Genomic DNA, 12,582 nt, shown 5'->3' with positions numbered 1-12,582 from the left:
CAAAAATTAGTTGGACATGGTGGCAGGCACCTGTAATCCCAGCTATTCGGGAGGCTGAGGCAGGAGAATCGCTTGACCCCGAGAGGTGGAGGTTGCAGTGAGCCGAGATTGTGCCACTGCATTCCAGCCTGGACAATAGAGCAAGACTCTGTCTCAAAAAAAAATTTTTTTTTTTTTTTAAAGAAGAAGGAAAAAATAATATATAACTTTTATTTGTTTGTTTGTTTGTTGTTTCCGAGACAGGGTCTCACTCTGTTATCCAGGCTGGAGTGCAGTGGCACCATCAGGGCTCACTGCAGCCTCCACCTCCCGGGCTCAAGTGATCTTCCCACCTCAACCCCCTGAGTAGCTGGGACTACAGGTGCATGCCACCACACCTGGCTAATTTTTTTTTTTTTTTTTAAGTAGAGATGGGGTTTTGCCATGTTGCCCAGGTTAGTCTTGAACTTCTGGACTCAAGCAATCCACCCACCTTGGCCTGCCAAAGTGCTGGGATTACAGGCATGAGCCACCACACACACCCGTCTTTAAATGGTCTTTTAATTTTTTAATTTTAATTTTTATTTTTTTTGAGATGGAGTCTCACTCTGTCGCCCAGGCTGGAGTGCAGTGGTGCGATCTTGGCTCACTGCAAGCTCTGCCCCCCCAGTTCACACCATTCTCCTACCTCAGCCTCCTGAGTGGCTGGGACTACAGGCGCCCATCACTACGCCCAGCTAATTTTTTTTGTATTTTTAGTAGAGACGGGGTTTCACCATGTTAGCCAGGATGGTCTCGATCTCCTGACCTCATGATCCTCCTGCCTCGGCCTCTCAAAGTGCTAGGATTACAGGCATGAGCCACCGTGCCCAGCCTTTTAAACGGTCTTTTTATATGTAGTGTAAATACTTTGTTGCATTGATGAATCTGTTGAACATTATACATCTTTATAAATGTTTTTTTTTCTTTTTTTAAAGCCAGTCAAATTAGTGGTGAGGGTTTGTATACCACTTTAATGACACTAATGTTAATAAGTTCTGATAACCCACTACAATGGAACCAGCTTCTTTTTAAAATAATAATTTTTTAAATTTTTTGTAGAGTTGGGTTTCACTTTGTTGTCCAGGCTGGTCTCAAACTGCTGGCTTCAAGCGATCCTCTTGCACTGGTCTCCCAAAGTGCTGGGATTATAAGTGTGAGCCAGAGTGCCTGGTCTATAAATGTTTTAAAACAGTTGGAGAGGCAGGGTGCAGTGGCTCATGCCTGTAATCCCAGCACTTTGGGAGGCCGAGGTGGGTGGATCACTTGAGGCCAGGAGTTCGAGACCAGCCTGGCCAAAATGGTGAAACCGTGTCTCTACTAAAAATACAAAAAAAATTTAGCTGGGCATTGTGGCACGTGCCTGTAATCCCAGCTACTCGGGAGGCTGAGATAGGAGAATCACTTGAACCCAGGAGGTGGAGATTGCAGTGAGCCAAGATCACGCCACTGCACTCCAGCCTGGTTGACAGAGTGAGACCCTGTCCCCCCCCCAAAAAAAAAAAGCCGGGCGCGGCAGCTCATGCCTGTAATCCCAGCACTTTGGGAGGCCGAGGTGGGCGGATCACAAGGTCAAGAGTTCCAGACCAGCCTGGCCAACATGATGAAACCCCATCTCTACCAAAAATATAAAAAATTAACCAGGTGTGGTGGCATGCACCTGTAATCCCAGCTACTCGGGAGGCTGAGGCAGGAGAATTGCTTGAACCTGGGAGGCAGAAGTTGTAGTGAGCCAAGATCATGCCACTGCACTCCAGCCTGGGCAACAGAGCAAGACTCTGTCTCAAAAAAAAAAACAAAAAAACAGTTGGAGAAATTTATTTGGCAGAGTGGAGGAGGCCAGTGGGGCTGAGGACAATCCTGATTCCTTCCTGCCATATCAACAACTGGTAAAGAGTATCTTCAACTCCATGGATTTTTATTTTGCCTACTGATACATTCAATTACAAAGACATTTTATTTTATTTTATTTATTATTTATTTTTGAAACGGAGTCTTGCTCTGTTGCCCAGGCTAGAGTGCAGTGGCATGATCTTGGCTCACTGCAACTTCCATCTCCCGAGTTCAAGCAATTCTTCTGCCTCAGCCTCCCGAGTAGCTGGGATTATAGGTGCATGCCACCAGGCCTGGCAAATTTTTGTATTTTTAGTAGAGATGGGGTTTTGCCATGTTTGCCAGGCTGGTCTCGAACTCCTGACCTCAGGTGATCTTTTTGCCTCGGCCTTCCAAAGTGCTGGGATTACAGGCGTGAGCCACCGCGCCCAGCCCAAAGACATTTTAAAACAAATATAATTCTAACTCAAAACCTCCAAGCCCAAGCCCCTTACATTTAGCCCTTATTCCTAGATTTCAAATAAATTTTATTAAATTTGTCCTTTTCACTTGTCTAATGTGAGTACTAGGTGAGTTGTGAATATGTAGAATCTACTTTCTTTTTATTTGTTTTTCTTTTGTTTTTATATTTTTTCGTTCATTTATTTAATTTTCTTTATTTCTATTTTGTTTATGACACTTGTTAAAGAATTGCCTTCTCTCCAGTTTGATAGATTGAGAGATTCAGACCAAGGGCCTCTTGCCCTCTTTTTGCCTCTTCACTACCAGACTAATTTGGGTGAGGGAGTCAGGGGAAAGTGCAAGCCTGAAACCTTCTATGTTAATAATATTTTTTGCATACTATGTATATAATACAAAAGACCCATATACCCCCCACCCAGTTTAACAGAATCAAGGCCCTTATGTAAACTTCTCTGATTACATCTCCTTCCCTACTGTCCTACATTTGGTATTCATCTTGCCCAGGTATTTCTTTTTTCTTTTCTTTTTTTTTTTTTTTTTTGAGATGGGATCTTGCTCTGTCACCCAGGCTGGAGTGCAGTAGCACGATCTCCACTCACTGCAACCTCCACCTCCTGGGTTCAAGCAATTCTCCTGCCTCAGCCTCCCGAGTAGCTGGGATTACAGGTGCCCGCCACCACACCTGGCTAATTTTTGTATTTTTAGTAGAGACAGGGTTTCACCATGTTGGCCAGACTGGTCTCGAACTCCTGACCTCAGGTGATCCCCCTGCCTCAGCCTCCCAAAGTGCTGGGATTACAGGCGTGAGCCACCATGCCCGGCCAGGCATTTCTTTATATACACATATATATCTTTTTATTTATTTATTTTTTTGAGACACGGTCTCACTCTGTGGCCCAGTCTGAAGTGCAGTGGCATGATCTCAGCTCACTGCAACCTCTGCCTCCCAAGTTCAAGTGATTATCATGCCTCAGCCTCCCAAGTAGCTGAGACTACAGGTGCGTGCCACCGCACCTGGCTAATTTTTGTATTTTTTGGTAGAGACGGGGTTTCACCATGTTTGGCCAGGCTGGTCTCGAACTCTTGACCTCAAGTGATCCGCCCGCCTCAGCCTCCCAAAGTGTTGAGATTATAGGCGTGAGCCAATGGGCCCAGGCTTTATATTTCTATCTTTATAAATACATAAATATAATATATATATTCCTAAATAATACATAGTACTGTTTGCCAGTATTTTAACCTTTATACAAAGATAAGAGGGGCTGGGCGCGGTGGCTCACGCCTGTAATCCCAGCACTTTGGGAGGCCATGGCGGGTGGATCACCTGAGGTCAGGAGTTCCAGTCCAGCCTGGCTAACATGGTGAAAACCTGTCTCTACTAAAAATACAAAAATTAGCCGGGCGTGGTGGCGAGTGCCTGTAGTCCTAGCTACTCAGGAAGCTGAGGCAAGAGAATTGCTTGAACCTGGGAGGCGGAGGTTTCAGTGAGCCGAGATCGCACCACTGCACTCCAGCCTGGGTAACAGAGCCAGACTCCGTCTCAAAAAAAAAAAAAAGAGGAATTCTCCTGCAGTCTTGGGGTTTTTTTTCCTCCACTCAATATTATACTTTATTTACCCACATTGATATATGTAGCTCTAGTTATTCATCTGTTCTGTTCATGGACATTGAATTTATTTCTAGCTTTTTGCTCTAAATATTTTGTATCTGTCTCCTTTGTATACATGTATAAGAGTCTCCCCAGAATTGAAATTTCTGGGCCACAGGATATGAGCATTAGACTTGATTAGATACTGATAAATAGTTCTCTAAAATGGTTGTGCCAACTTAGCAGTCTCATCAGCAGTGTATGAGTTTCCACTCCTCCACTTCTCTACCAACACTTGATATTATCAGACCTACTTCCCAACCTACTTTTGTAGCTTAATTCCCACTGCTTTTCGGCATGAATCTTTGATTCCAGCTGTATTGTAGTACTTGCTCCCCCTTGAACACATTCTATAATTGATTCCCCTACTCCCTCAAGTATTTATACATGTCAGAAGCCCTGCTAAGTGCTAGGAAAACAAAGATGAAAGTACACAGTTCTTGCCCTAAAGGAGTTTATAATTTATTGGAGTGACAGGCAAACAACAGTTATGATATATTAATAACTGTTCCAATGAAGGTGCTTACCAATTACAGAAAGCAAGAAGGCAGAAGGAGTCTACCTCCATTTGGAACAGCTAAGGAAAAAGGAGAGAGGGTCAGAGAAGACTTCACAGAGGAGGAAGTTTGACCATGTTTTCCCCCATGTAGTTACCTCTGCCTGGATGATCCTTCCCTCTGCTTTTGCCCTACTTGTGCCAGCTCAAAGGCTAGCTCCCTACATACTGTCCCAATCACTCCAGGAAAGTACTTTGCACTTTTCTTATATCCTGTCTTACATAATATCCTGGATATTTATACATGCATATCTTACTTCCTCTACTAAATTATAAGCTTAATGGAAGATGTTGCCCTCTTATATGCCTGTATATCTCCCATAAAGGCCAGGCATGGTGGCTCACACCTATAATCCCAGTACTTTGGGAGACTGAGGTGGGAGGATCACTTGAGGCCAGGGGTCAGAGACCAGCCTGGGAAACATAATGAGATACCCATCTCAACAAAAAATTTAAAAATTAGCCAGATGTGGTGGTGTGTGGCTGTAGTCCCAGCTATTCAGGAGGTTGAGGTAGGAGGATCGCTGGAGCCCAAGGGCTCAAGGATGCAGTAAGCTATGACCACAGTGCTGCACTCCAGCCTGGGCAACAGACCAAGACTCTGTCTCTAAAAATTAAATTAAATTAAAACAAAACAATAGGCCAGGTGCACTGGCTCATGCCTGTAATCCCAGCACTTGGGAGGCCGAGGCAGACGGATCACCTGAGGTCAGGAGTTTGAGACCAGCCTAGCCAACATGGTGAAACTCCATCTGTACTAAAAATACAAAAATTGGCTGGGCATGGTGGTGTGCACCTATAATCCCAGCTACTCAGGAAGCTGAGAAGGGAGAATCACTTGAACTTATGAGGCAGAGGTTGCAGTGAGCCGAGGTCATGCCACTGCACTCCAGCCTGGGCAACAGAGTGAGACTTCATCTCAAAAAATAAAAATAGAAACGATATCTCCCATACAGCTTAGAATACTGATGACACACAGTGTGTATTCATTCAGTAATTACTTGTAGAATGAAAGATGAAAACAAACAAGGGAGGGCTACATCATTGGTTCCCATTCTCCCAGATGCTTGACCCTTCAAACATTTTAAGCAATTGCTAATTTGGGCTGCTATTTACTATTGCCAATGTAACAGGAAGACTTTAAGAAAACAACTCTTTTAAAAGTCATCTACCCTATTCATTTGGTACAAGAAAACATGTTATGTAACATTATAAAATCTAGCCAATAGGCCAGGCGTGTTGGCTCATGCCTGTAATCCCAGCACTTTGGGAAGCCAAGGCAGGCATATTACTTAAGGTCAGGAGTTCAAGACCAGCCTAGCCAACATAGAGAAACACCGTCTCTACTAAAAATGCAAAAATTAGCTGGGTGTGGTGGCGTGCACCTGTAGTCCAAGCTATTGGGGAGGCTAAGACAGGAGAATCGCTTGAACCCGGGAGGCAGAGGTTCGCAGTGAGCCCAGATCGCACCACTGCATTCCAGCCTGGGCCACAGAGCAAGACCCCATCATACACACACCAATACACACACACACACACACACACACACACACACACACACAAAATTTAGTCAATCTTGAGGGCTTGCTCTAGTATTCTGTTTCCCGCTTCTTTAACAGACTCTACATTCCCATTTTAAAAGATCTTGCCAACATTAATTAATTAGCACTCTATCATCAGCAGAAGGTAAAATATTGCATATTTATCTGGTATATAGAGAAATGAGGTAGGAAGGAATTGAGGACTTGGAAGCTGGTAGTTCATACACTCCTTCTATAATGAGTCTTCCCCTTTCTAACAGTAGAGGTTAATAAAATGCTATCTGATTTGAGCTTAATTTTTTTAAGGCAGTGTCTTACTCTGCTTACTCTGTTGCCTGGGCTAGAGTGCGTGACCATGGCTCACTGCAGTCTCCACCTCCTGGGCTCAAGTGATCCCCTCCATCTTCCTGGCTCAGCCTCCCGAAAAGCTGGGCTGCATGCCAGTTTGCCTGGCTAATTAAAACATTTTTTTTTTTTTTTCTGTAGAGATGGGATATCCCTATGTTGCCCAGACTGGTCTTGAACTCCTGGGCTCAAGCAGTCCTCATGCCTTGGCCTCCCAAAGTGCTGGGATTACAGGTGTGAGCCCCTGTACCTGACCTGTTTTGAGCTTTTTAACATAAACAATGTCTTAATTTTAAAAAAGATTTTAGTAAGTGAACTCAAGTTACTTATCAGAGTTACAGGAAAAGTGTCATAGGCTTTCCTTAGACTTTGGGAGTATGGTTGAGAGCACAGAAGCTGATCCAGGGAGTTAGCAGTTGACACGGCAATTTAATTAATACTTTTTATTGAATGCCTGCTATATGTCAGACAATTTTCTAAACTGAGCTCCCACCCCATGCTGAAATGGAGTTGGATTCTGCTCCAGGACTGAAGGAAACAGGGTTTTTTTCATAGACTTCTATACATATCTACTTAATGACATTATCTATATCAGAAAGCTATGTAAAGTTAGGTGAAAATATTTTCTTTCTTTCTTTTTTTGTGACAGAGTCTCACTCTGTTGCCCAGACTAGAGCGCAGTGGCGTGATCTCGGCTCACTGCAATCTCTGCCACCCAGGTTCAAGCGATTCTCCTGCCTCAGCCTCCAGAGTATCTGAGATTACAGACATGCACCACCATGCCCGGCTAGTTTTTTTGTATTTTTAGTAGAGACAGGGTTTTGCCACATTGGCCAGGCTGGTCTCAAACTCCTAACCTCAAGTGATTCACCCACCTCGGCCTCCCAAAGTGCTGGGATTACAGGCATGAGCCACCATGCTCGGCCAATCCCGTGTGTTTAAAGCTAGCCTGCAACCTTCCCAGATTTAAAGTCAGCAAAGAGACCAGATACCAAGGACATCCCTTGGATTCTTTGTTGCCACCTGGTCACACCAGTGACCTAAACATATCTCATCTGTGGAAGCTGGGTTTGGAATAAAAATCTAACAGGTGTACCTGAGAAGCCCTCACAAAGAGGTGCAATAGGAAATAGTGATCTCTCACTAAGGAAAAATAGAGACAAGTATTTGTGCATCCTAGTAACAACCTTTTGATTTCCTTCAGGAGAGAAATTCCATTTTCATCTAGCCTTGGGATTCAGATGAAGGATTCTAGGGGAAAAAAGATTCTCTTAATGAATACTCTGCAATAATAACTGCAATTATTTATTTATTTATTTTTGAGACAGAGTCTCACTCTGTCGCCCAGGCTGGAGTGTAGTGGAGCGATCTCAGCTTACTGCAACCTCTGCCTTTCGGATTGAAGCGATTCTCCTGCTTCAGCTTCGTGAGTAGCTGGGATTACAGGTGCCCGCCACCACACCGGCTAATTTTTGTATTTTTAGTAGAGACGGGGTTTCACCATGTTGGCCAGGCTGGTCTTGAACTCCCGGCCTCAAGTGATTAGCCCACCTCAGCCTCCCAAAGTGCTGGGATTACAGGTGTGAGCCACTGTACCCGGCCACAACTGCAATTTAAAAAATTTTCCTTAAACATTTCACAGAAAAGCTCTTTTTGCAAGGATTTAATTACCACAAGGATCAGGAGGAAATGCAAAGGAATTTACTCATTTTACTCTCAGGTTGAGGACCACTATACACTATCTATGAATGTGTTTCCAAACTTCAACATGAGGATGATACCTCCCTCAGTTACTGGAATTCTATGAAGAAAGTGAACCCATTCATGGACACTTTATTCAATGAGGGACTTTATAAAGATGTCAGTTGGGATAAGGAGGATAGTGAGTCTCCCCAGCCAGGTAGCCAGGTGTAGGCTCTGAGACTCAGTAGTGACAGGCTGGTGCAGGCCAGGGGCAGGGGCAGAGTGACAGCTTATAGAGGACTAAATGGCAGCTGCCTCTGTTCCCGCCAGTAGCTCTTCCTTTTCATTTTGTGAGACAGAAACTTCTCTGTCAGAGCTCTGTGCCTTCATCCCACTCCACCCTCTGTTTGGGAAGAAATAGACACCAGACCCCTCATAGTCCTGTTCTTGGTATAACACTCAAGCGCTTGCCTTCAATTATCTTTGGCTTCAGAAATCTATTTCTGGCTGGGTGCAGTGGCTAGCAGCTGTAATCCCAGCACTTTGGGAGGCCGAGGTGGGCGGATCACTTGAGGTCAGGAGTTTGAGACCAGCCTGACCAACATGGTGAAACCCCGTCTCTACTAAAAATACAAAAATTAGCCGGGCAAGGTGGCAGGTGCCTGTAATCCCAGCTACTCAGGAGGCTGAGGCTGGAGAATCATTTGAACCTGGGAGGCAGAGGTTGCAGTGAGCCGAGATTGCACCATTGCACTCCAGCCTGGGCAACAAGAGCGAAACTCCATCTCAAAAAAAAAAAAAAAAAAAAAAAGAGGGTGGAGCCAAGATGGCCAAATAGGAACAGCTCTAGTCTACAGATCCCAGCATGAGTGACACAGAAGATGGGTGATTTCTGCATTTCTAACTGAGGTACTGGGTTCATCTCACTGGGGAGTGTCGGACAGTGGGTGCAGGACAGTGGGTGCAGTGCACTGAGCATGAGCCAAAGCAGGGCGAGGCATCACCTCACATGGGAAGTGCAAGGGGTCAGGGAATTCCCTTTCCTAGTCAAAGAAAGGGGTGACAGACAGCACCTGGAAAATTGGCTTACTCCCACCCTAAAACTGCACTTTTCCAATGGTCTTAGCAGATGGCACACCAGGAGATTATATCCCACACCTGGCTCGGAGGATCCTATGCCCACGGAGCCTCGCTCATTGGTGGCATAGCAGTCGGAGATCAAACCGCAAGGCGGCAGCGAGGCTGGGGGAGGGGCGCCCACCATTGCCAAGGCTTGAGTAGGTAAACAAAGCGGCCGGGAAGCTCGAACTGGGTAGAGCCCACCCCAGCTCAGGGAGGCCCACCTGCCTCTGTAGACTCCACGTCTGGGGGCAGGGCATAGCCAAACAAAGGCAGCAGAAACCTCTGCAGACTTAAATGTCCCTATCTGACAGCTTTGAAGAGAGTAGTGGTTCTCCCAGCACGCAGCTTGAGATCTGAGAATGGACAGACTGCCTCCTCAAGTGGGTCCCTGACCCATGAGTAGCCTAACTGGGAGGCACCCCCCAGTAGGGGCAGACTGACACCTCACACGGCTGGGTACTCCTCTGAGACAAAACTTCCAGAGGAACGATCAGGCAGCAACATTTGCTGTTCACCAATATCCGCTGTTCTGCAGCCTCCGCTGCTGATACCCAGGCAAACAGGGTCTGGAGTGGACTGCCAGCAAACTCCAACAGACCTGCAGCTAAGGGTCCTGACTGTTAGAAGGAAAACTAACAAACAGGTAGGACATCCACACCAAAACCTCATCTGTACGTCACCATCATCAAAGACCAAAGGTAGATAAAACCACAAAGATGGGGAAAAAACAGAGCAGAAAAACTGGAAACTCTAAAAATGAGAGTGCCTCTCCTCCTCCAAAGGAATGCAGCTCCTCACCAGCAACGGAACAAAGCTGGATGGAGAATGACTTTGATGAGTTGAGAGAAGAAGGCTTCAGATGATCAAACTAGTCCGAGCTAAAGGAGGAAGTTCGAACCCATGGCAAAGAAGTTAAAAACATTGAAAAAAAATTAGATGAATGGCTAACTGGAATAACCAATGCAGAGAAGTCCTTAAAGGACCTGATGGAGCTGAAAACCATGGCACAAGAACTACGTGACAAATGCACAAGCCTCAGTAGCTGATTCGATCAACTGGAAGAAAGGGTATCAGTGATGGAAGATCAAATGAATGAAATGAAGTGAGAAGAGAAGTCTAGAGAAAAAAGAATAAAAAAGAAACGAACAAAGCCTCCAAGAAATATAGGACTATGTGAAAAGACCAAATCTACGTCTGATTGGTGTACCTGAAAGTGACGGGGAGAATAGAACCAAGTTGGAAAACACTCTGCATGATATTATCCAGGAGAACTTCCCCAATCTAGCAAGTCAGGCCAACATTCAAATTAAGGAAATACAGAGAATGCCACAAAGATACTCCTTGAAAAGAGCAACTCCAAGACACATAATTGTCAGATTCACCAAAGTTGAAATGAAGGAAAAAATGTTAAGGGCAGCCAGAGAGAAAGGTTGGGTTACCCACAAAGGGAAGCCCACCAGACTAACAGCAGATCTCTCGGCAGAAACTCTACAAGCCAGAAGAGAGTGGGAGCCAATATTCAACATTCTTAAAGAAAAGAATTTTCAACCCAGAATTTCATATCCAGCCAAACTAAGCTTCATAAGTGAAGGAGAAATAAAATACTTTACAGACAAGCAAACACTGAGAGATTTTGTCACCACCAGGCCTGCCCTAAAAGAGCTCCTGAAGGAAGCACTAAACATGGAAAGGAACAACTGGTACCAGCCACTGCAAAAACATGCCAAATGGTAAAGACCATCAATGCTAGGAAGAAACTGCATCAACTAACGAGCAAAATAACCAGCTAACATCAAAATGACAGGATCAAATTCACACATAACAATATTAACCTTAAATGTAAATGGGCTAAATGCCCCAATTAAAAGACACAGACCGGCAAATTGGATAGAGTCAAGACCCATCAGTGTGCTGTTTTCAGGAAACCCATCTCACGTGCAGAGACATACATAGGCTCAAAATAAAGGGATGGAGGAAGATCTACCAAGCAAATGGAAAACAAAAAAAGGCAGGGGTTGCAATCCCAGTCTCTGATAAAACAGACTTTAAACCAACAAAGATCAAAAGAGACAAAGAAGGCCATTACATAATGGTAAAGGGATCAATTCAACAAGAAGAGCTAACTATCCTAAATATATACGCACCCAATACAGGAGCACCCAGATTCATAAAGCAAGTCCTTAGAGACCTACAAAGAGACTTAGACTCCCACACAATAATAATGGGAGACTTTAACACCCCACTGTCAACATTAGACAGATCAACGAGACAGAAAGTTAACAAGGATATCCAGGAATTGAACTCAGCTCTGCACCAAGCAGACCTAATAGACATCTACAGAACTCTCCACCCCAAATCAACAGAATATATATTCTTTTCAGCACCACACCACACATATTCCAAAACTGACCACATAGTTGGAAGTAAACCACTCCTCAGCAAATGTAAAATAACAGAAATTATAACAAACTGTCTCTCAGACCACAGTGCAATCAAACTAGAACTCAGGATTAAGAAACTCACTCAAAACCACTCAACTACATGGAAACTGAACAACCTGCTCCTGAATGACTACTGGGTATATAACAAAATGAAGGCAGAAATAAAGATGTTATTTGAAACCAACGAGAACAAAGACACAACATACCAGAATCTCTGGAACACATTCAAAGCAGTGTGTAGAGGGAAATTTATAGCACTAAATGCCCACAAGAGAAAGCAGGAAAGATCTAAAATTGACACCCTAACATCACAATTAAAATAACTAGAGAAGCAAGAGCAAACACATTCAAAAGCTAGCAGAAGGCAAGAAATAACTAAGATCAGAGCAGAACTGAAGGAAATAGAGACACAAAAAACCCTTCCAAAAATCAATGAATCCAGGAGCTGGTTTTTTGAAAAGATCAACAAAATTGATAGACCACTAGCAAGACTAACAAAGAAGAAAAGAGGGAAGAATCAAATAGACACAATAAAAAATGATAGAGGGGATATCACCACCGATCCCACAGAAATATGAACTACCATCAGAGAATACTATAAACACCTCTATGCAAATAAACTAGAAAATCTAGAAGAAATGGATAAATTCCTCAACACATACAGCCTCCCAAGACTAAACTAGGAAATAGTTGAATCTCTGAATAGACCAATAACAGGCTCTGAAATTGAGGCAATAATTAATAGCTTATGAACCAAAAAAAGTCCAGGACCAGATGGATTCACAGCCGAATTCTACCAGAGATACAAGGAGGAGCTGATACCATTCCTTCTGAAAGTATTCCAATCAATAGAAAAAGAGGGAATCCTCCCTAACTCATTTTATGAGGCCAGCATCATCCTGATACCAAAGCCTGGCAGAGACACAACAAAAA

At 44.1% G+C, this 12,582-nt stretch overlaps 1 pseudogene; it reads left to right on the top strand.

Moving 5' to 3' along the window:
• The first annotated feature begins 574 nt into the window (after positions 1–574).
• LOC131383157 (UPF0764 protein C16orf89-like) lies at positions 575–3,436 on the top strand (annotated as a pseudogene).
• Positions 3,437–12,582: the final 9,146 nt, after the last annotated feature.

Source organism: Hylobates moloch, unplaced genomic scaffold, assembly GCF_009828535.3.
Source record: "Hylobates moloch isolate HMO894 unplaced genomic scaffold, HMol_V3 SCAFFOLD_3, whole genome shotgun sequence".
Lineage (NCBI taxonomy): Eukaryota > Metazoa > Chordata > Mammalia > Primates > Hylobatidae > Hylobates > Hylobates moloch.
This window is presented reverse-complemented; position numbering and strand designations above follow the sequence as displayed.